We start from the raw sequence: 22,851 nt of genomic DNA, 5'->3' as shown, positions 1-22,851 counted from the left end.
AACTGACATCTCACAGATCCTGAGCTCTCTCTATGCCTCAGGCTTTTACCACATCTGCCCTCCCATGTCTGGGTTACTTCTCTGAAGACACCACACCGCTGCTCACATCTTTAGTTCTCTGGAGGGCTCCTTTCAAATGTAGGCGGGTTGTAGGGGCCCCTCTGGCCCCTAATATAAAGAAGCCATTCACTCTACTATTTGCTCCTTTCTTTCCACTTACACCACTATGTATATGGTGCCTGTCACCAACTCAAACATACATTACTTACGCAATTTACATGTCTGATGGGTTTATTAAGCTTCACCAGCTACTGCCACGCAGTAGACTGAGTTCTTGGAGGGGAAAATTATTTTCCGGTTTGTTTGTTTCTATATTTTCAGCAGCTTGAACAACACCAGCAATGCAGTATAGAGATTTATTATATTCATAGAGATTTGTTAAGTGAGTAAAATAATGGACTAATTAATGAGGATAGATGCAATAAATATGTTATAACATAATAAAGATAGCGCATATATGTAATGAATGCATATAGTGACTGTATGTTGAATTATATATAAGAATATATATATGTATGAACTGTGTAAGAGCCAAATTGTTGACACAGATAATAATCACTAGAGAAATTCATAGAAAATGCTTGGTTCTGCATCCATTCCTAACTTGTACTGGGTGAAAACTGATTGAGGAAAAATAGTCTGCCTTTTAAATATCTTCCCCAGAGACACGCATGGCAGAGTACTTAATGTAGTACACACAGTTCTTGTACGTTTGTAGGGATTTTATATTTATAAGAGGAGTTGTATTCTTGTGACACACTGATGTGAGGATTTAGATGAATGGAAAGTAGAAGAAAGGGCATCGGCCTCCTGCATAAGATGCAGATGGAAACATGGTTTCCTATGGCATGTGCATCAGGGCATGCTGGCAAGAGCAGATGCTTAAGGCTATGAAAAACCAGTCAGTCATATGAGACTCAGCAAAACAGTTGCAAATATCTCCAGAACTTTTGGGATTTGTAATTCTCATCAATTTGTTGTTGTTTCACATTAATTATTGAGCACTAATTGTTTGCCAGTAATTTCTTATGATGTTGAGGACAAAGTAGTGAGCAAACAGAATAAATCTGTCTGTATCTACCTACCATTATAGCTAGAGGAAGGGAAATGTATGTCACATCCTGTCTATAAAAGATAAGGCCTGTCCAGAAATCCAACAAGGAAGGCAGGCAGGGGCCGCCAGAGTGCAGGGCATGAGGACTGCAGTTTCAGTACCGGAGCTAAGGCAACTGTCGCTGAGATATGAGTGAAGTCTGAGAGCCATGTACATGTTAGCCACTGACATCTGGAGCAGTGAGTGGAGGAAGTGGGAAACTGTAGACCTAGCCTCCTGCTCACAGGCTCACAGGCAAGGAAGGAGGCCAGTTTGGCACCCAGTGGGAAATGGAACAAGGTGGAGAAGGCAGAGCAGGAAGGGATGAAGGGAAGGGAGACCCAGGAACACCCATGGGCCTCAGAAAGAACCTGGTTAACTGTGGATAAGAAGGGAAGCTGGTAGGCAAACTGGAACAGAGACAATGCTGAATGTGATGAGGAGGTTAAAGGGAGCCTTGTGTTTGCCCTGTATACTCTGTATGAGTTGGGGGTAGAGCTGAGTTCATTGCCTCCAGTCAAAGTCAAAAGATACTCATCCATTTCACTTTTGAAAATATTCTCTGTGGACCAGGACATCTGCTGTGAGATAGTATCTCTGTATATGACAGGGATGCTGCGCTCATGAAATATCAGCAATATGGTCCCTAAACGAAAGATGAAAAGTGCCAACAACAATCAACATGCCAATATTTTAGAGGGACTTCCACAAGGCCTACCCCTAGATGAAGAGCTGTAGGAAATTAATGACTGTGGAGAGCGGGAGAATCAGCCTTCTCCAGGGACGAGTCCCATGACAGATTACCCAATTCCAAGCAATTAGCCATGAACACATATATACATGTGAACAACATGAAATGAATGCAGCAGGGTGTGTGTGTGTGTGTGTGTGTGTGTACATACATACATACATACATACATACGTACATACATACATACATACATATATACAATTACAGAGTAAGAGGTCATAAAGTTGTGAGGAAATGGGGTGAATCAAAGAAGAATTGGGGGGAGGAGATGATGTCAGTATAGTACTCAGACATGAAATTCTCCAAAAAAAAAAAAATAAGGATAGAAAAGTAGAAATGAAGAAAGAAAAAAGAATAACATCCCCTGAATCTAAAAATGTTCTTTCCCAGTTTGAGAGAAAAGTCTTTTCTTCCACTGCAGCTCACCTCCTAAAGCCTCAGTGTTCCTTACCCTCTTACTCTTGCTATGGCAGATTCATCTCCAGGAAGCTTCCTGGAATACATGGAAGACAAGTAGCCAACCCGCATCTCTCCCACTCACTCGATGTTCACGAATGCAGGTGACCTTGAGTTATTTATTCTTTCTAATACAGGTTAAGAGAAAATGAATTTAGAAGGAAAAAACCTTCTGTAGATGTCTCTGGTGTCTTTTGATTCTAATAATAGTTTAAATTATCATTTTAGGTTCAACACCTACCACGGAACAAAACAGATATTATTCAAAACTATAACTTACTGCTGTGCATTAAAGCAATATACTCTAGAAAATTCCAAGAAGAACTTTAACCAACCATGGTAGTTCTCAAAAGTATGAGACAATCTTCCTTTCATATTTATGCAAATTTCATAAATTGTTTAGTAGTCTGACCTTAATTTAGCTTAGGTATTTCAAGGAATTTTTGAAGATATAATAACTTCAGAATTCCAGGTGTGGGATTTCCCTCTCTTGAAATGCACTTCATCACGGGGAATTGAAATGGGCCTGACATTCATACATAAACTGATGTATCTGTTCATCACTTTTTAATAAGGTTAGTGGCTTTTAGAGTGCTTGCCTTGCCCTTTAGGAAAGGCCACGTGTGCTCCTAAATCACCGTAAGGAATGCGCGGCACTCCAGAGGACAGAATGAATCAGGCACACCTGGGGGTGAGTCATGGCTCTCTTTGATGGCTGATAAACACTTGTTTTAAAAAGTTTTTAGCTTCCAATTCAAACGCCGTAGTATGAACACTGAATGACTAAAATCGGGTTTGCGACTTTTTTCCGTCAGCACTTTGCCACACACTACGTCAAGTTATCACACACCACCTAATTGAACAACACAATTCATCAAGTAGAAGTTAGACAGCCAGTCTGAATATGCCTTTCATTCTATGCTGGGACAGGGTCTTGCTGTGTGACCCAGGCTGGCCTGGAACTCGCACTGATCCTGAGTGATGTGATAGCAGGTGCGCACTGCCATGCCCGACAGCAATCTTGACATTCTTGATACTGTTAGTGGAGGTTTGTAATGGAATGGTGGTGGCCCTAAGGAAGTACAAAGGCTAATTTAAGCAACTGAGAGGAAACTTTCACTGTAATATTCTTTTTTGTTTGTTTGTTTGTTTTTTGTTTTTTCGAGACAGGGTTTCTCTGTGTAGCTTTCCGCCTTTCCTGGAACTCGCTTTGGAGACCAGGCTGGCCTCGAACTCACTATAATATTCTAACTCAAACTTTTATTTACCCAGTACAGCAAAATCTCCACAAAAATTTCTTCTTGAAACCAAAGTTAAAGGAACAAGAACAAACCCCCTCACTGCTGTCAGGTCCTTCTCCAGGGGCGTCCATTTCAAGTAAACTCAAACAGACTTTGGTGGAACATGTTCTCATTGCTATCTCCACAATTAAATAAAGGAAAGAGGGACACACACACACACCACACACACACACACACACACACACACACACACACACACACACACACAACGTAAAAGCATCGCAAGTCGATTGTCTTCGTCAGGAATCCTTTGAATGTTTAACAGTGTAAATCCTTCGAGCGCCTGCTACTCTGAGATTCACAAAAGTTCTAGGATGAAGAGCACAGCCTTGAAAAATATAATGTAGTATAAAAGTGGCTTTAAAATATGGAAAAATACTAAAATTTTATAGGCAGATGTTTTTCTAATGTGACTCTTTATGACTGTAACAAGGACATGTTCATTTCTCTGCCAAAGAGGTAAGGTGCCAGGTCCATTTCTGACACTGTCCCTTGATAATAATGCAGATAGGAAATGGAAACATCTTTTTTTATTATTTAATTTGAATGTTTCCGTCTCTTACAATTATGTAGTTACTCTGCTAACCTGCTAAACATCACCAGATAGTCTCTTCAGTATTGATGTAATACTGTCTACATGTAGGTCTAGGGAAATGTTTGCACATATAATAATACTGTGTTAAATATCGATATTTTTTAAATCCGTTGTCCAATAAATCAAAAAGCAAATAGAGAGAGGTTGCCTTTTCATCAGAAGGTCATGGATTTGAAGGCTTGGATTCTGAGAAAATTCACTGATACTTTCTTACTGTTCTGAGAAAATGGACATTAAACTCCACACAGATCATGGAAAAAATGAGCTAGACTCGAAAGCTCAGCTATAAAAGTCACAGAGAAGGTGAATTATTATTGTCAGGGGTTTTACAGCAGTGACTCGCAGCTCCACAACAATCGCCTCTACAGAAAGAAAGCAGAAGCAGAAAGGTGTTTGAAGAATACATCACAGTTTGGAAATCCAAAAACCTTATTTTTAATTGAAATATAGTTAAGAGAACACTAGTATTGCACTGCCAGTGTGGGGCACACTGATAAGTTTATTAAGGTACACAGTATTTTGGGGAACACAATACCACATTTCCTCTCTTTTTGTCTAAAATTAAAAAAGGCTTATAACTAATACAAGAAAAACTATCCAATAAGTATATACAATATATACAGCCAAAAATTACATTAATGATATCTAGTCCATTAACATTTGACAGATTCAGATAAAAACTCCATTATATATATTAACAATGTCCAGTCCAGTAACATCTGATAAACTCAGACCTGCTGTGGGATGTTCTGTATGGAAAATGTGTTGCTGATTAGTCAATAAATAAAACACTGATTGGCCATTGGCTAGGCAGGAAGTGTAGGCGGGACAAGGAGGAGAATAAAGCTGGGAAGTGGAAGGCTGAGTCAGAGAGACACTGCCAGCCGCCATGATGACAAACAGCATGTGAAGATGCCGGTAAGCCACGAGCCATGTGGCAAGGTATAGATTAATGGAAATGGATTAATTTAAGCTGTAAGAACAGTTAGTAAGAAGCCTGCCATGGCCACACAGTTTGTAACCAATACAAGTCTCTGTGTTTACTTGGTTGGGTCTGACTGTTGTGGGACTGGCAGGTGAGAGAAATTTGTCCTGACTGTGGGCCAGGCAGGAAAACTCTAGCAACACAGACCAATAAACGTACAGTTAATATCTGTTGCTTTTGGAGCGATGAAAAGATGATGAAGAAAAAAAGCCATTTCCAGATTTGTCTCTTTTGGTAGCACAAGAAAGTTAATTGTAAATCAAATAGTGCAGAATATCAGTAATTCATTTATTTATCCATCAAATAAAACTGCCTCTGATGCATTATTCTAGGTCCTCACGAGAAATCAATGAATCAGATGGGTATCATCTCTGATGTCTCAGTGTTTATAAGGAGTCTTAGTATCCGGATAAGCGTGGAGAATGCTCGCAACTCTGATAACATTTGTGTCTGTTGAGGCTTCTGGTGGACTTGGGCCTTGTTAAACATGCCATCAGTTCTGATGTAGAGAAATGCATGAGGAACAGCTAGAGAAATTGTAAATATAGACTTACAGGTTCCATGCTGTTTCTAGCCCCATTGTTAGCACTGGGGTCTAGAAGTCTGCATTTGTAAGACACTTTTCAGGTTTGGTTAGTGGAACTAGATTGAAATCCAGTGTTGGGGCCCAGTGTTGGGATCTAGCCCCAACCTATTGAAGGGTCCCTTAAAGAGGGAAGTGAGGAATTGAGAAATGCTAGATAAAAATATAGATGAAGATAGCTTCAGAAGGGCCCTGGGTCAATACCCAGCAGCCTTGAGATAATTTTTAATGAGCTTTTTATACACTAGAAAGGGGAGAGGCAAAAGACCTCCCCCTTTCAAGATCAAAGCACAATGTACAACCAAGTGTAGACCCTTCAAAACACCTGGTAACCCTGCCCTTGGCCAAATCATCCCATTATGCAGCCCTGCTGGGTAAAGCAAGCTCAGACTTTCTGACCTTGAGTAAGGTCTTACTAGGGAGCCTCTCTGGGCCCCCACAATCCAGGTTTTCAGACAGAAATCTGAATTCCTCTTATACAGTTTGTGTTCGTGCATCAGCATGAACATCACAATCATCAGTGTCCGTTCCTTTAATCTTCATTTGTGACTGTTTAAGCTCAACTTTACTTGACTATATTCTGTTGGTTATTTGAAGACATTTTTTTCCTTTATGGGTTTGTGGGACATTATTGTAATCATTCCCTTACATGCTGTCAAAGTCTTATCATTTCTTTGTTTGCTTACTTGGGAAAATTCAGATCAATATGAAATCTGACTACGGAGTTACAGAAAGATATGCAGCCATGCTCACAATTCTGATTTAAAGTTTCTGATTTGAAACTGAAATTTTCTTTAATTTTGATCAGAAATCTTTGTGTGTGTGTGTGTGTGTGTGTGTGTGTGTGTGTGTGTGTGTGTGTGTGTGTGTGTAGGACAGAGGACAACCTCAGGTGTCATTCTTGATCAGGTCTTCCTGTTTGCAAGGCACGCACTTTACAGGCTGAGCTATCTCTCCAACTATTCAGTCAGAAGACGTTAAGTTCCCACGGTTCACTCAATCTCCTCCTGGACAGCAGCTATTTCACATTCCTGTTCTGTTTCTGATCTCCAGGCAATAACTAGTCAGCCATGGACAGGCTGCGCAGTTTCTTGCTGCTTTTTCTCAGAGATAAGGAGGTAATCAGAAAGGATCTTTAGAGACATTCAATAATACTGTGATGGACTTTCACTATGTGTTCTGCTCTCTCTTCTGTTAAAAATGAGAATCTGTCCCGTTCCTGGAGAAATGGTGTTTCTACCTAAAATGCCCCATGCTGTAGCTAATTATCTGCATAAAAATTAGAGTTTCTGAAAGATAAATGTCAGAATTGGTGATTTTCTTTTTTGTATTGATACCTCACTTTCTTTGCCTAGTTTGAACATTTTATAAGTTACTAAGGTGGGGCTGGAGACACAGCCCATGTTCCAGTCCTTGTCTAGCATGTACAAGGTCCCAGGTTCAGTCCCCAGCACTAGAAAAAACATTGTATGACAAAACTCTTCTAAAGTGTGCAGTTTGGAGGTTGTTAGTGAAGTCACTTTAGGATAATTCTTGTTTAAGTATTTATCTTGAGGGTTTGCTTCTTTGTAATTCTTTATGTAGTCTGGATATGAACATTGTATGCTACAAATATTATCTCTACTACATTTACTTGATGATCAAGATTAACCGCCACAGATGCCAACGTATGGATTAATTCCTCCTAAATGTTGAGCTCCACTCACTGGTATAGTTAGCTCACATTTCCATGAACATTACTGTTGATTTGGTCACTTATCAATGTTTACTGAGCAACGCTGAAGTAAATCTCCTGTTTATATAGTCTTACATAGTCATGGTTCTATTTCTAAATGATGGAGATCCAAAATGGGATGTCAGTGTCAGAGGTATGATCACAAGGAGTAGTTTACGTTTCAATAGATGTTACCAGATAGCCTTTAAAAAGAGTAGAGCCATTCACATTCTTACGTTTGAGTTCTTAATCGCCCCTGTCTGTAAATTGATTATTTATTTACATACTTATGTGGAGGTCAGAGAACACTTGTAGGATCAGCTCTCTCCTTTGTCCTAGGGACTGAACTCAAGTTGTCAGGCTTGCTTAGTCACCAAGCCATCTTGTGGAGCCTTATTTTTGTTAATCAGAATGGAAAACGGCTACAATTGGATTGCTTTCTCTCATTTGCATTTCCCAGACTACAAGAAGAGTTGATTGTCTTGTGTTTGGTAACTGTGTGAGTTGCTTGGCTGCTCTTTCAGGGTTATCTTTTCTTAGCTATTTGCACTCCCACCCCTAGTTGTCCTTTTTTAAATTGTTTTCCCCCTACACCTTTATTTACATCGACACTGTTTTGGCTTATTTTTTCATAATCCATCACTTGCCTTTGAAGGGATTAGTGATTTTTTTCCATTAAAAATTTAAGTGTTAAAAATGGGGGCTGGAGAGATGGCTCAGCAGTTAAGAGCACTGGCAGCTCTTCCAACAGATCCTGAGTTCAATTCCTAGCACCCACATAGTGGCTCACAACTATCTATAGTGGGATTTGAAGCCCTCTTCTGGCATAAAGTTGTATGAGCAGATAGAGCACACACACACACACACACACACACACACACACACACACACAAATAAATAAATAAATAAATAAATAAATAAATAAATAAATAAGTCTTTAGAAATGGATGGGGCACGGGGTGCCTCCTCTCATGCATTCCAGGTCAGAAACACACCTCTTTGCCTCAGAATGGCAGGAGCATTTTTTTTTAACCTGTAGTTTCCAAAGCAGAGAACTAAAAGCTCAAAAGGAAATTGACTGTCCACTGAAAAGGAAGAATCTGACTTTGCATATGTTCTCCATGCTATATAAAGGTATAGTACAAACCTTCAGTGCAAAGAAAGATGCATAAATTATTTTTGTTTTTGTATATTTTTGAAGAGTAAAGAGCAAATCGGAAGTTTTGTCTTTAGTCATGAATGGCCAGTAACTAACTCAAGTACAACCCACTGCTTATTTGTTTAGTTCCAGTCATTTTCAATATCACCCATCACTTTATTAGTTTATACATGATGTAGAAGTGTAGCCATAAATGAGTTCAAGTTACAAGCATTTAGTTGAACCTATTAACTTTCCAAGTCATGAGATACTTCTAATTGCTTATTAATGATTAATTATACCATAAGTTTTGATGACTTGCTATACATTAACATATATACTCTTTCTTGTTTTTCTTGACAATTTTTAATATTGTTATTATAGAAGGAAAACAGATTTTGTATCCTTTAGATCTATATGGTGATAACTGTAGCCATGGTGTAGTCTAATACATTTCTCTGCTAAATGATCATTAAGAAAAACGAATACAAACAAGTAATTGTGTTGACAGTGATTTAAAACAAAACCGTGTAAAGTTCTGAAATATAAATGCCAAGTCATTGGTTGTGATTGTTGCATGATGAGAAATCACACAGAGGTGTTTTGTGTTTGCTTGAAAATTTTGTATTGATATAAGTAAAATTTATAATTAACCCTTAATTCAGAAACTCATATTTCAAAATGAAAACATGGAGTAAAAGAACAGCCAAATGTAGACTGCTTTAAGGAAGTCCTAGGCCGTGTTTTCAGAGAAGCTAGGCGATAAGAAACAGAAAACTTGTACTACTTATTAATCTTTAAAAATGCCATTTACTGAAAACTTATACAGAGTGGTATGGATTTTAGTCTCTGATAACCAATGAAAAATTTGTAAATGTCCCTTGTTTTCAAATGGATATGTAAACTAACTTTAATATGATGAGTGTCTCGGTATTTATCACCTTCCTGAAACCTGGGTTAATGATGCTGCTGATTTGTACACTATAGGTTGTGAATTCCCTCTTTCACATTATATTAAATGTGGTCTCATCAAAGAGAACCTCTATTAAGAAACAGTCTAGGCAAGAAGCAAAGGGATAACACATTGAAATTGATCACCAGTTAATGAGGGAGGGGTAATTTTTATTTTCCATTGTCTTATTAACGTGATTTGAAATCAACCTAAATATTGCTTTCTTTGCAGGAATCTTAAATTTTGCTGTTTCCCATCTTTCTCCGAGGCCTGGAAAGTGCTTGCGAAATCATCTTTGATCTTTTTGGCTTGAATTGCAGTTGTTTCCATTAACGCTTGAATTACGCAGAGCAGCGAGATGAGGTTCCTTCTCTGAAGCTTTCATAAACATCTTAAATCATCTTTAGATCGAGACTATCAGTGCGTCAAGATGCAAGTCTATTAACATATCGAAATGCTCACATTGGGCAGCAACACAGAACATTGCAGCAATATTTCTAGACCAAAGCCGTAGGTGACATGAATGCTTGCCTTTTATTTAATTGAGCTGAATATAAAGCTGGTTTAGAAGGCCACCTCTTTTTATAATTTGTGCAGCCTACTTTCTTAATTATCTAATTTCTATTATTCCATTGCCTGGAGCGAAGTGCTTACTCAGGGAGTTGCAATTTGTGGTCACAGATGGGCTTAAATTGAAACAAACAGATCACCTGTGACCTCTCCAAAGTTCTATTGTCCACTTAGGAGACCCACTTGCTGTGAGCCTGGCCAGACCTTCACCTCTTCTGTCCTTCCTGAAAGTCTCTTATTAAAGTCAGGGCAGCTGGTGAAGAACAGTGGTCCATCTTTATCCTCAAAGGGTAGATGTGAATAGTAACAATATAAACCATCCAGAAAACAGGAGCTGAAGTCTTCCATGAGGTCTGTCAACCCAAAAGAGCCGCTTGACCCTGACTGAGGTCCGTTCCCTTGTTAATTATTAAACATAAGAAGTGTATTTAATTAATCTTTGTATCTGTAGTTTTTGGTAATTACAATCAATGGGATACCCTTCCATGGAGTAGGGAGTTCGCTTTCTATTCCTGCCATCAATTTGTTATACTCTGTGTTAAACTAAAAATGGAGTGATTACATACAATTATTTATTAGAAACAAGACACAAACTGAAAAGCTGTTCTGTAAAAGAGCAAGGTCTATTTACTATAATTTTAAAAAGTACTTAAAGATTTCATGTGCAATTCTATTCATTTCCATGGAGACATGGGCGTTAAATATTGCTTTCAGTTTATATTCAAAACCCCCAGCACATAGTTTCAAAAAGGACAAAGGTAGGATTTCCACTGACAACATAATTGATGGATGATTGACTACATCTTGATGTACAAGAAAACTTTATGTACACAATGAGATGCAATTCAGCATGAATAATTATGGAAGCTTATATTTCAACCATCAAAGTCAATCATCCATGTCAAAAAGAGGAGAATAGAAACCAAGCAAAAGTTCATATGCAAAATACACTGGAATCTTAAATCATCTCTAAGCACATTATGATCCAGAGGCACAGAAAAAAGCCATCGAAATAGTGTGCAGGTCATGATGAACCAAGAGTTTGTTTTGGAATTTGTTATGCCCTTTTGGATCTTTTGCTTCTGTTACTTTGTGTTCTGAAACAATAATGAAAATCTTAGTTTTTATTTTATAACAAGAAGTACTTATTTATATTATTTATAAGTATAATTTATTTATGTTCATGAATATTTGACTTCTTCCTTCATGACATTGTATACTCTACAATAAAACTTAAGACATGCTCTTGACAACCGCATTTTAGAAGAGACTTTGTACTTTCACCAAATATAAGAAGGCTGTGAAGAAGTCTGGCTATAAAGCCACAGCAGGGCTAGCTGAAATAGCGTGGGATAGTTGGCTTGTAGGACGGAAGAGGGAATGGAATACAGAAGCATGCCGTAGAAAAGCATGGTTTAATGCTTCTACCGAGGAACTGACAGGCAAGGGGCCTTCAGTCCTTTGAAAGGAACAGAAGTTCTGTAACTGAAAATCAGGAAAAGAGCAATTAGGGGAGCACTGAACAACAGAGCTGCAAGTATTAAGTCATCAATCATGTGTTGAAGATGCTGCAGAAATGTTAATACTCTCGAGGACCATGTTGAAGTGAGCAGTCAGATTCGGCAGGTGCAGGTCCATGAGCTGCACTTCTGATTGTCTCAGGAGATGGAAAGGCCGGTGGTAGCAAATGCAGGGGTCTTTGCCTTAGGAACAAACATAGACCAAGTGACCACTAACGCACTTCTCAGTTTTACTAATTCTGCTGTTTTGTAAATATACCCAGCAACAAACATGGTTCGTATGCAATGAAAAACATTAATTCTAAGCATGCATATTAACGAATTTTGACAGCCAAAGAGCAAATAGTAGTCAGCCCAAAGCTTCCTTTCACACTTTTGATTTTCGGGTCACATACCTCTGGCCCTGAGCATCCATGGTAGAGCTATGATGTTCTGTTTTATGATTAGTTTCAATATTATTCTAGAATTTTATATAATTAATGTCACACCAAACATTTTATTTTGTATATAGCTCCTCTTTATTAGTATTAAGATTTTTCAAACTTTGATATATATTTACATTGCTATTCTTAGGAGAAATCCATTTCTTAAGTAATTTTTCATTGTATGGATGTACCATAATTTGACTCACTTGCTGTTTTGATGGTGCCCAGTTTTTGGCTTGTATAGTCATGTTAAGTCTATGTTCATGCTTTGCTTACTGTGCATGTGTCCTTTTTATCTGGCACTTTGGAGAATTTTCTTTTGATTGCTGTACTGAGAATGAACCTAAGAGAACTGAGTCATATGTTTCCTGTGGGATGAAGACAGTCTTGATTTGAAACTGGAATGGAAGCATCTGCTATCCTATAGAATTGTCTTAGGGATTTTGTAGCTTACAGTAGTTCTTTGTCTCTTTGCTGGGTTCCATTACACACAGAGAGAACTCAGAATTTAACAGAAGGTCCGGGGCCACTATGCAAAGTCGAAGAGCCCTTGTTCTATGGAACTTTCTCCTCACTATTATCTCTCTGAGAATTCCACCTGCCTCCGCTTGCTTGAACTCTTAAACTCACACCCTTAACTCAGAGATACCATTGTGTTCCCTGTATCATAGTCAGAGATCAGCTACCAGGTAGATATGTAGGATAATTACAAGGCTCGCTTTATTTTCTTCATTTCAGAGATTACAGATCCATGCTGGCTATTGCCTGATATCTACAACCTGATATTTCATGTGTGTTCAGTTTTCTAGTGTGTACAGTGGAAAGTCTGATAGCATATCATACCCTATTATAAAGGTATCATAGGGTAAATGGAAGGAGTTCTGGTATTTGTTGTGTTAGCCTCTCCAGAGCATTCATTGTCTATTGGTTTAATGCTTCAGTTGTACACTCCATCAGGATTTCTGCCTCAAGTGTAGCATTTTTAAAAGGATGGCTTTACTTTTGAAAGGACATGGGCATTTTTTTTGTCTTAATCTTTGTTCAGAAAGAATTGAACATATTTTGTTCAGATGTTTTGAATGTACTTTTCATTCCCAAGCAGGTAAGATGCTCTTATTCATTTCAATCCTATTTAATAATCTTAAATAATTAAAATTAATGGTTTTAAAGATAGTAAAACAATGACATTACTATCTCATCTTTTAATCATAAAATGACAATGGAAAATTGCAAAGCAATGGAACCGTGAGAAGAAAATGGTATCTTACACAAATCTGAGAGATGTCTGCAACCTTAGCTTCGAAAAAATTTTTCATATCTTTCTTGATTTGAACCCAGTCAAAAGAAGTTGGCATGGGTAGGTATATGATTGAGGAGGTCACAAAGTCATCTGAGTTCTCTGGTAGTAGCTGGCACATGGAGGTAGAGACAAATAATGCTTAAGTTTGAATCAAGATTTTAAAGTGATGGCCTTCCACACTTCAGCATGATGTATTAAGTTGGAGAAGCAGCAGAAGTACTGGAGAAGGACAGTGAGATGTGCAGGAGCATAAAGAACCAGATGTAGTCAGCCACATCTGGAAGAAGTAAGTAGCCCTGTACCAAAGAGGAATCCAAACTGAGCTTTCAAGGTGTTTGCATGACTTCTGAGCAGTCAAAGGTTTTCAGATATGCATACATTTTTTTAAATGAAATCACCACAAAAGCACTGTTTCAATAATACTGAAAATTTGACCTTGTACTTATCACAGAAGAAAGACAGAGGGAAATTAATTATCAAAATTAAGGTAACAGACAAGATAAACTGAACAGAGAAGTAGAATGGGAAAGGTAGGACACATGAGCAGCTTGTCGTGACAGTAATTTAAAAAGGTAAGCACAGTTGTACAGAGTGAAAGGTGAGAACAGGGAGGATATTTTTTATGGTGTCAGGTAGTCTTGGCTTTGCCCTATGTTAACTGATGCGTGTGCACACTAGCCCCGCATCTGTCATCCTCTGTGGATGTGGTACAATGAAGAATGCCCATGGTTAGAAAGTGGATTTACTAAAGCAGTGAGGCTACATGGCTCTAGTTAGGCACACTTTTTATACCTATAAGAAATAAATTCACACACTTATAAATTACTAAAACATATGCAAGAAAAATAGACACAATAGATAAATTAGCATAGCAAAAAATAGTCAGTTACTTACTTTAAACTATTCCAGACTCAGACGGCTTCTTAGTGGAATTTAGTCAAATGTTTGAGATGGATAAAAATACTTCAAAAGGTTTCCAAGCACAGGAAATGAAGATGTTTCCTATTTTATCAATAGCACAGCATTGATGTAAGTCAGACAAACATGACACAGAGATGGATTTACAGTATCATTTAAGCAGTCCACACAAACTATCAGCCTGCTGATGAAACAGTCACAGTGAAGCAACACTGTGGTCTGGCTAAGCGAAGTTCACACCAGGCATCTGATGAGAGCTGACTATCCATAAATCTAAATGTGACCAGGTAAGATGTCAACAGGGAAGCAATTCTGAGAAGGTGAATGATAAAATTCGTACTAATTTCTAATTTAAAAGACTCAATATAAAGAAATAGGTTATCTCAAACCAGAAACCATGGCCAGCTCAACAATGACTATGTTTCTATTAAAGATTAGCAGAGGAGATGCAATCCATTGTCATTGCTATGCAACATCACTCCATAAATTAGAGTAAGGAAAAACGTAAATACTTTAAAGGAAGTGGAAAACTTATTATTGGCAGTTAAGGTAATATTTATCTAGAAAATAGTTAAATTTTAGATGCTAATGATATGAAAGAAAAATATTTCAATAAGATCTCAAATTAACAGTGGATATAAAAATGAGTAACTGGTGCCTTAGGAGGCAATTCATTCGGTACACTCTCGCTGCCCAAGTGTGAGGACCAGAGTTAGGTCCCTAGCTCCTGTGGTGTGGTGTGGACCTGTAATACCAGCACTGGGGAAGCAGAGATGGGTGTGTTCCTGGGGCTTATTGGCCTCAGTGAGAGACCCTGTCTTAAAAATCAAGTGACACAGCTCCCAAGAATTGACCCTGAAGTTGCCTTCCACACACATGTGAATACACATGCATGTACAGCTGTATATACCCATGCACAGGATCATATACACCTGCACACAAACACGCTCAGTAGCCAAACAACCATGCATTACATAGTTGAAAACTACTGAGAGAGTAGATTTGAAAATTCTGATCACGGAATCTCAGTAAGTGAGGCAATACACAAGTCAGTTAGCTTGCCTAGCCATTCCACAATGCGTGAATACATCAAAATAGTGTGTTGTGTATACAGCTGTCACAGTTAAAAAATAAAAAAAATCAAGTAACATTCATATTAACGAACAAAAAAAAAACCACTTTGAAAATATAAGAAGATCTCTAATTTCAAATAATCTAAGGTAAAGTGTGTTGAAACAGATTAAACAGGTATGTAAAGGAACAAATAAGGAACATCGTATCTCTATGCATAGACTCATAGGTGGAGCGCGGACTAAATAGGAGTTCATTGCTGTTAGACTGAAAGACTTCCCATGTGAGCAAATCAAGAGTGCTCATAAAGTATTGATATTTTAATGAGAAATCAACAAAATTGTTTTAAAAGTTCATTTGGAAAAGTACTTAAAATAAATTTCCGTGTTTTTTTCAGAAACATAAATAAACCCAGAAATAATAGATTGTCATAGGAAACAGATTGCAATTCATATGAGACAAACTGACTTCAAATATGCACTAAAATGTGTTGTTGGGGGGTGAGAGATGGCTCAGTGGTTAAGAACAATTGCCACTCTTCCAGAGGACCCAGATTTTGTTCCCAGCATCCACGGGGCAGCTCACCACCATCTGTAATCCCAGTTCCAGGGGTTCTGACTTCCCCTCTGACCTCTGCAGGCACTGAGGCAAAACACTCATAACCATAATATAAAAATAAATAACTCTTTAAAAATGTTGTCTTGGGGGAAATGCAAGTTAGGAGCAAGAAGACTGTATTTCTTCCTGGCTCTTAAAATTTAAAAATAAAACTGAAGCTGTAGGTAATAAACCCAGATGATAATGAACAGTGGTAAATAAATTCCACTTTCTTCACAGAAACCTTTAGGACCTTGCACTGAGACGTTTACTGTCCCAAACAGCTGCCTTTCCCCATTTGTAACCATATCATAACTTATCTAAAGGAAACTTCATCCCTGAGTATCCAGTTGTTTTATATTATGAGCAGGGCCAAAATAAATATCCTTTTATAACTGAACAGGAGATGGTGAGGGGCAAAGGTGTGTTCCCATCTTTGCAAAAGGAGACAGTCTGGGGGCAGATAGCATGAAATTTTATGATGCACTCTTACAAAAGGGTCATAATGAAATCCATGATGCTGTACAGTTAATTTATATTAATAAAAAGGGTGGATAAAGAGAAAATGAGATGTTTATGCTTACGTTCCAGAATATTCAATTTCAACTTCAAATGTTAATGATTAATTTTAATTGTTCTTGCTTGTTCTCTGGATAGAAATTGGGTTTGGGAAGTAGAATAGATCCATCATTTTATTGTACATTAAATTACACAGAACGAGTTCTTTAACCTCATGTATATTATTTATTAAGATATTTATTAGTTGGTAAACGGCAGGATGGAAATAGAGCAAACAGCTGGGGATACTGTGACCTAACATTTTATGGAGAAAGAGAGCAGCTACTCATGCTTTGACACTGAGCTCACAGGGGCCAGAACCAACGAAAGGAGAGCTATAAATAAGAAGAAAAGGGAAATAAAATTATTCTATTGGGAAGACATCAAAGTTATCTGGATTTATTTCTAATTAATTTTTCTCAATTAGCTCAAATTAGATTCAGACTGAGGAAGCATGCAATTATTTCTTCATAACAGTGTCATTTAAACCAATAAAAATGTGTATTGCTTGTCAACATCTTAAAGTTAAAATTTCCTTCTCTTCCTTTTAGAAACTGCATGGCTGTTTCAATACACAACATAGCAACTTTCAATTTCTAAAAAATAAAAGTCTGGTAAACATATATAAATGGGAAAAATAACAGAAAAACCTGAACAAAATAGAATATCAAGTGTCTGCTTTATATGACATACAGCAAATTACTGAAAAAAATTTCAGATTAATAACTCTGAGCAAAATGAAGAAGTTGGGTTTTGATTTGTGTAAATCCCATGTTTCAAAGAATGTGGTTTAATCTAAAGCTTACCTCAAACAGGTTAGAAATGCTGTGTGTCTTGGAAGTTCAAGAATTTTTCTTTTTCTGGACTTCAGTGAATAGTAAATGAGAAACAAAAAGAATGAACTTGCCAATGTAAGGTATTATATTTCTAGCTAATCTAAGCGCAGATGTTTAATACATGTGTTTATTTTTGTATGCTAGTTGTGGTAAGAAAATCTGAAGTAAAATAATGAGTGTAAGCAACAATTAATATATCAAAATAAAATGATGCTATTTATGTACTGAGATGTTATTCTTCAAACAGAATTTGACATTATGGCATGTCAATAGATTTTTAACAATGAAGTACATGAAAGTCTAATTTAGTCTTCTTCAAAATGCTGCAAAACCTCTTCAAATATTTGTTCAGATGATTTCTTCTTACTTGGACCATCTCATTTTAAATATACTCATCTATCTACTATTTCTTCTGGATTCTTCTTACTCTGTTCCAAGTTCCTTTTTCATAGCATGTACTGTTTTTGAAACATTTACATACCCATTTATGGTCATGAATCTGGAGGACAGGAGGGCACGGCTGTGTCTAGCTGGACTAACCTGGCACAGGAGTGTTAGTAAGCATGCAAGTAAGTGAAGGATCAGAAGACCCTGACCACACTAGCCAAACATCGCAGTGAATTCTCAGGCAAGACCAGCAATTCAGTTCTCAAGGATTTAAAGGTATTCCTAATGGGCTGAGCAGAGGAGTAGATTAATTAAAAATTTAGAATCTATAAAATATATATGAAGCATCTCTGTGGTAAAACACATTAACCCAAGTACATGATTATATTAATTATTAATCCTGTAATAAATTTTAGCATTGGTATTGTTAACAATTTTTAAATTTTTTGTTATTATAATACAATTACATTATTTTTCCATTTCTCTTCCTCTACCCAAGTGCTCCCACATACCCCTCCCTGCTTTCTTTCAAATTCTTGGCCTCTATATTACTAATTGTTATGGTATGCACATATGTATACATAACCTGCTCAGTCCATATCATGTTTCTCACATGTGTGCTTTCAGGGCTGACCACTTGGTATTGGATAACCAGCCGATGTGGTCTTCCCTAGGGAACAGTCTCCCATCATTCCTTCGTGGCCTGCAGTTCTTCGTGTGAGGTTGAGGCCTCATGGGCTTTTCCTTGTCCACTTTGGCATGTCCACTGGTGTCATCCTTGTCCAGCTCACATCTTCATTTTAATTACTGTAACATCCATTCCACGGGGAAATTAGAAACTCTGCATATTTTGACCCTCCTATTCAACACGGCCACGGAAATTTTATTTCTTGTCTTACTTAGCGCTGTTTCCTCTCACTTTCCTGTTTCTTTTCCTTATTCTGAGCATGACTACACCCTACCCTTCCCACTCTCCCGGAGTGTTTCTACCTCCCTGTGACCATGCTCTTACGCACTGCCTGTGTTTCTGTGACTCCGTCTGGTTCACGGTTGTTGCCTTCTTTCTTGGCCTCACTCTTACATTCTAGAAGCTGGCAGCATTCGGCTGTGGTTCTGGTTTTTGTTTTTCTTGTACTTCAGCACCTTTCGTTTCTGTCATCCATTTTCATGGCTTTAGTCTTGATTAAAATGTTGTGTGTGTTTCAGGTAGCCCCTGAACGTTAAGCCAGTTACATAACCCTGTTCTGGATATCTCTGCTTGAATGGTCTGTAAGCGGCTTGAATGTAGTGTAGAAACCAAATTCCCATTCTTTTCTACAAGCTGAATCTTTCTCTCATGGTTCTGAGCCTGAGAACTGGATCAATAACTACTCACTGGCACAAACTAAAACTTAATAATAGAGTAATTCTAAAGTGTTTCCTCTCAACCTTTACATCCAATCAGTATTCAACAAACTTGGTAATTCTCCCTCCTATGTCTGCCTTGAATCTATTTACTGTCTAAGAAAAATTAATATTTTCCTAATGTATATGATAGTATCTTCCTTTAGTGGAGTATTGCGATGGCTTCCTAATCACCTTCTCTTCAACCAATGATAACTCACATTCCTACCAAGTGGAAAGTGCATTTCTTCTCTTCCAAGAGGTTTCAGATTGTCAGTCCATATTGGATCAGGTTCAGCCTTGAGGTTCAGTTTTTGACATTTCTGCCGGAAGAATGAGACAAGTATGTTTCCTCTCAGTCTAAAGAAAGAGGCAAGTACTCCAAACAGCCAACATACAGCGGTGGAGCAAGAACAGAAGGCCACAGCTGGGTGCTGGTGTTGTACCCAGAGTCCCCCAAAGACCACCAAGAGACCGAATCCGATGCAAAAGCAAAATCTTCGTATTGTTACGAGTTAACTTGGGACTCTCCTTCCTTCTGAAGCAGCAGCAGAGCAGGAGAGAACCCGAGTCGCAATTGGGCAGGGTTTTTAAAGCAAACAGGACTTGGGGTCTAGGAACAGACTCAGGATTGGTTTATGTGAGTGGCAATCATGTTAGTAACTTTTAATTGGCTAGGGTTAGTTGGGGGTTACAGTTACCATTTTCGGGCAAGCCTGGACAAGTCCCAGGCTTTGTCCTTGAGCTGCCATGGAGGCTGGTTGGCCTAGCACGTTCACATTGTCCCTTGCACGTAGCTCTAAGTTGGTGAGGAGTCCCAGACAGTAAACAATTGACTAAACCTTGAGCTGTCAGAGTACATGCAGAAAGGGAGCTACTGCAAGGACTATGTCTTTTGTTCATGGCCCTTCCAGACACTGCTTGCTCAAGTGTCAGGAAACTGAAATTGAGGCCTGATCTCTGAGAGAAGACTGAGCAGTCTGTTATGGTGTCTGCTTGGTCCTTTCACTGGCACAGTCTAGGGAGTATGTAGAAAAACACTACAAGCGGTCCCAGCAGCCTCTGGTCCCGTTTCTCAAATGCAGCTAGGCACATATCTCCAGTTCTACTCCGGTGCCAAGTCTACTCTCCAGGAGTAGATTCTGAGGCCTCCTCTCCCTGCTTTAGGCTCTGTGCTCTGATAACCCAGAAGACATGATCTAGCTTGCAGCTGAGTGGCTTGTCTGTCCTCCTCTTTCTCAGAAGACTGAAAACTTAATTTTCTTTTGAGGCTCTTTGTAGCAGGCCTAACAATTCCTGGCTGGTTTTTACCACACACATTAATTTTAGTTTTTATTTATTCATTATTATTTTTAGTGTCTTGGGGGCCTCTATTGCTATCACTACAAGTGCACTCTGGGGGAGATGGGGGAGAGAATGTACAGCCCCTCTGGTCATGTTTTTTGGGGTGATTTGTGTACACATTGGCTTTCTAAAGAGGGCTTTCTGCTGTGTGTGTTGAGTAGGGGGAGGAGCGATGTCTTCCTCAGCCTAAATTATCCAAAGTAACAATATCCAAATAAATAAATATAAAACCAAGTAGGAAATGTATAGGCTTCCGTCCTGCTGTTTTATGTTAGCTCACTAACTGAAATAAAGCTGGAGGGGATACTTTTCTCCTGACAGGAGATTATACTTTTAGCCCTCTCTCCACAAAGTTACTGTTAGAGAATCATTTCATTAGCATCGATTGTTTCTCCATGAGCCGCTGTACAAACTGCCCATTGCTTTTCCAGAAGTCCAGAGTGTCAGTTCCTGTCCTCATCGCTCTGATCAGGGAAGGACCTGATAAAGAACAGCATAAAAGAGTGGGGCTAATTTCGGCCTGTGGTCTGAGGGACTTAGTTCACCAAGGTAGGCAAGGAGCAGCAGCAGCTAGTCCAGGGCGGAGGGAGCCAGCGTGGGCCAGCTGTCTTTTTGCATTTCTATAGACCAGGAAGGAAGCAGAGAGAAACACCAGGTTATAAACCTCAAGCCTCTTCTCTCCTCAGTGACCTATTTCTACTCCCTAAAGTTCCACCGCCCCCCACAAACAAAAACAACCAACAATAGCACCAGCTATGGACCGAGTATTCAGGCACTTGAGGCTGCGGAGCACATTGTGCTTTCCAATCGCAGCACCCAGTAAGAGCTTCCTAAAACCTTATTTAAAAATTTAAAAGACCTGCAGTTTTCAACCTGTTAACCTTGAAGCTAAGTGAAAATCTCTGAAGGTAAAATACTAAAGCGAGCCCCATAACATTAGCCGTGGGAGTAAAAGCAGCCCCCACATTCACTTGCCTGAAATACCACTCCTGGCTCAGCACGTGGACTAACAGCCGATAAGTACTGTGTTCTGAGGAAGACATAATCGCCGACCGCACGCCTCTCCCATGCCTCTCAGAAAAGTATTTTTTACTTCTAATCTTATGCTAATGTCCTGCTCAGGCTCCCGTAAAATAGCTCACAGCTGAGAAGATGATGTTCCTGTAGTAATAAACAGGAGTGGTTGTACCGTACAGGCCAATCTGCTGTTCCTCCGATGGCAGTATTCTGACCCAGGGAGTGTGAAATTATTCTAAAATACTTCTGCAGCTGGAAGTATCTGTCTTCTAGGCAGAATCTTTTCAAAGACGGGCAAATTATGATTAAAATTATGTTCTTCTTGAGGGAAGTCATAATTCTCACTCTTTATCAAACATGGGAACTGTAAATTCTAAGCAGCTCAACATGGAGTCCATGTTAAGAACAACTCAAATCTCTTCAAGCTGTCATTATGGAAACTAGAAATTTCTGTTTTCCTCCTCCTCAAACACTGATTTTTTTTTTTTTTTCAAATCACAATCTCTTCTATTTTGCGAGTATGTGTGTGCGTGGCGGGGGAGGCTGGGGGAAGTTCGAACATAACGGGTATATTGGTTTGTACCGTGGTGACTTGGCTAAAAGGTAACTGTGTTTCTCCAACCCCTCTTTTTCAAAACCACAGCTTCACTTTAGAGTTTGAAGCTGGAAGTGAAGCAGAAGCCATTGTTCTGTGAAGAGCACCATGCAATTGCAGGGACAGCAGGTTCCAACGCGTCCTAGCTAGCCTAGTCATCATCCCCAGGGCTGGCCCCACCAGACTGCAGCAGCCTCCAGGCCCTACGCCCAGACCTTCAGTTCCTGACCCTCAGGAGCAACAGCTCTACGCTCTGTTTCATCAACAAACCCTGAGCTCTCACAGCCAGCAGCCTGATAAGGGCTTCTCCAAGATGCTCTGCCAAGCTCCGACTTGTCCACCCAGCCATAACCTCGGCTGTTGCCAGCACTGATAACATGCTGTTTATAGAGAGATAAAAATCTTTGAGAATTACCTTGGAGGGAATACTGAGGGATATTAGTTTTAATTAGTAAGATTTAGAGAACATTTATCTAGAACTGTTGCAGCCACTAACTGGCATAGTTGAGCAACACAATAATAATAATAATAATAATAATAATGTGTCTAAGTGGCAAACTAAAGATAGTATAAATATTTTTCTATTAAAACAGTTTTATTGCTGTGATAAGCTATATTTTATTTTTAGCATAACATTACATAATGTTTTATGTCTCTTTTGTAGTGTGCAGGTTGGGTGCGTGCCTCTCATCACTGCTGATG

General features: G+C 38.7%; 1 long non-coding RNA gene across 1 annotated transcript in view; it reads right to left on the bottom strand.

The window, feature by feature from the left end:
• Positions 1-8,510: 8,510 nt before the first annotated feature.
• The window catches only part of LOC128110690 (uncharacterized), a 52,219-nt gene continuing 37,878 nt past the window's right edge, over positions 8,511-22,851 (bottom strand). The window contains exon 4 of the long non-coding RNA XR_008218280.1: positions 8,511-11,901. This is a non-coding gene — a long non-coding RNA (uncharacterized LOC128110690). The remainder of the gene's footprint in view (positions 11,902-22,851) is intronic.

This window comes from Peromyscus californicus, unplaced genomic scaffold (assembly GCF_007827085.1).
Source record: "Peromyscus californicus insignis strain IS unplaced genomic scaffold, ASM782708v3 Scaffold_15__1_contigs__length_86483966, whole genome shotgun sequence".
Taxonomy (NCBI): Eukaryota; Metazoa; Chordata; class Mammalia; order Rodentia; family Cricetidae; genus Peromyscus; species Peromyscus californicus.
This window is presented reverse-complemented; position numbering and strand designations above follow the sequence as displayed.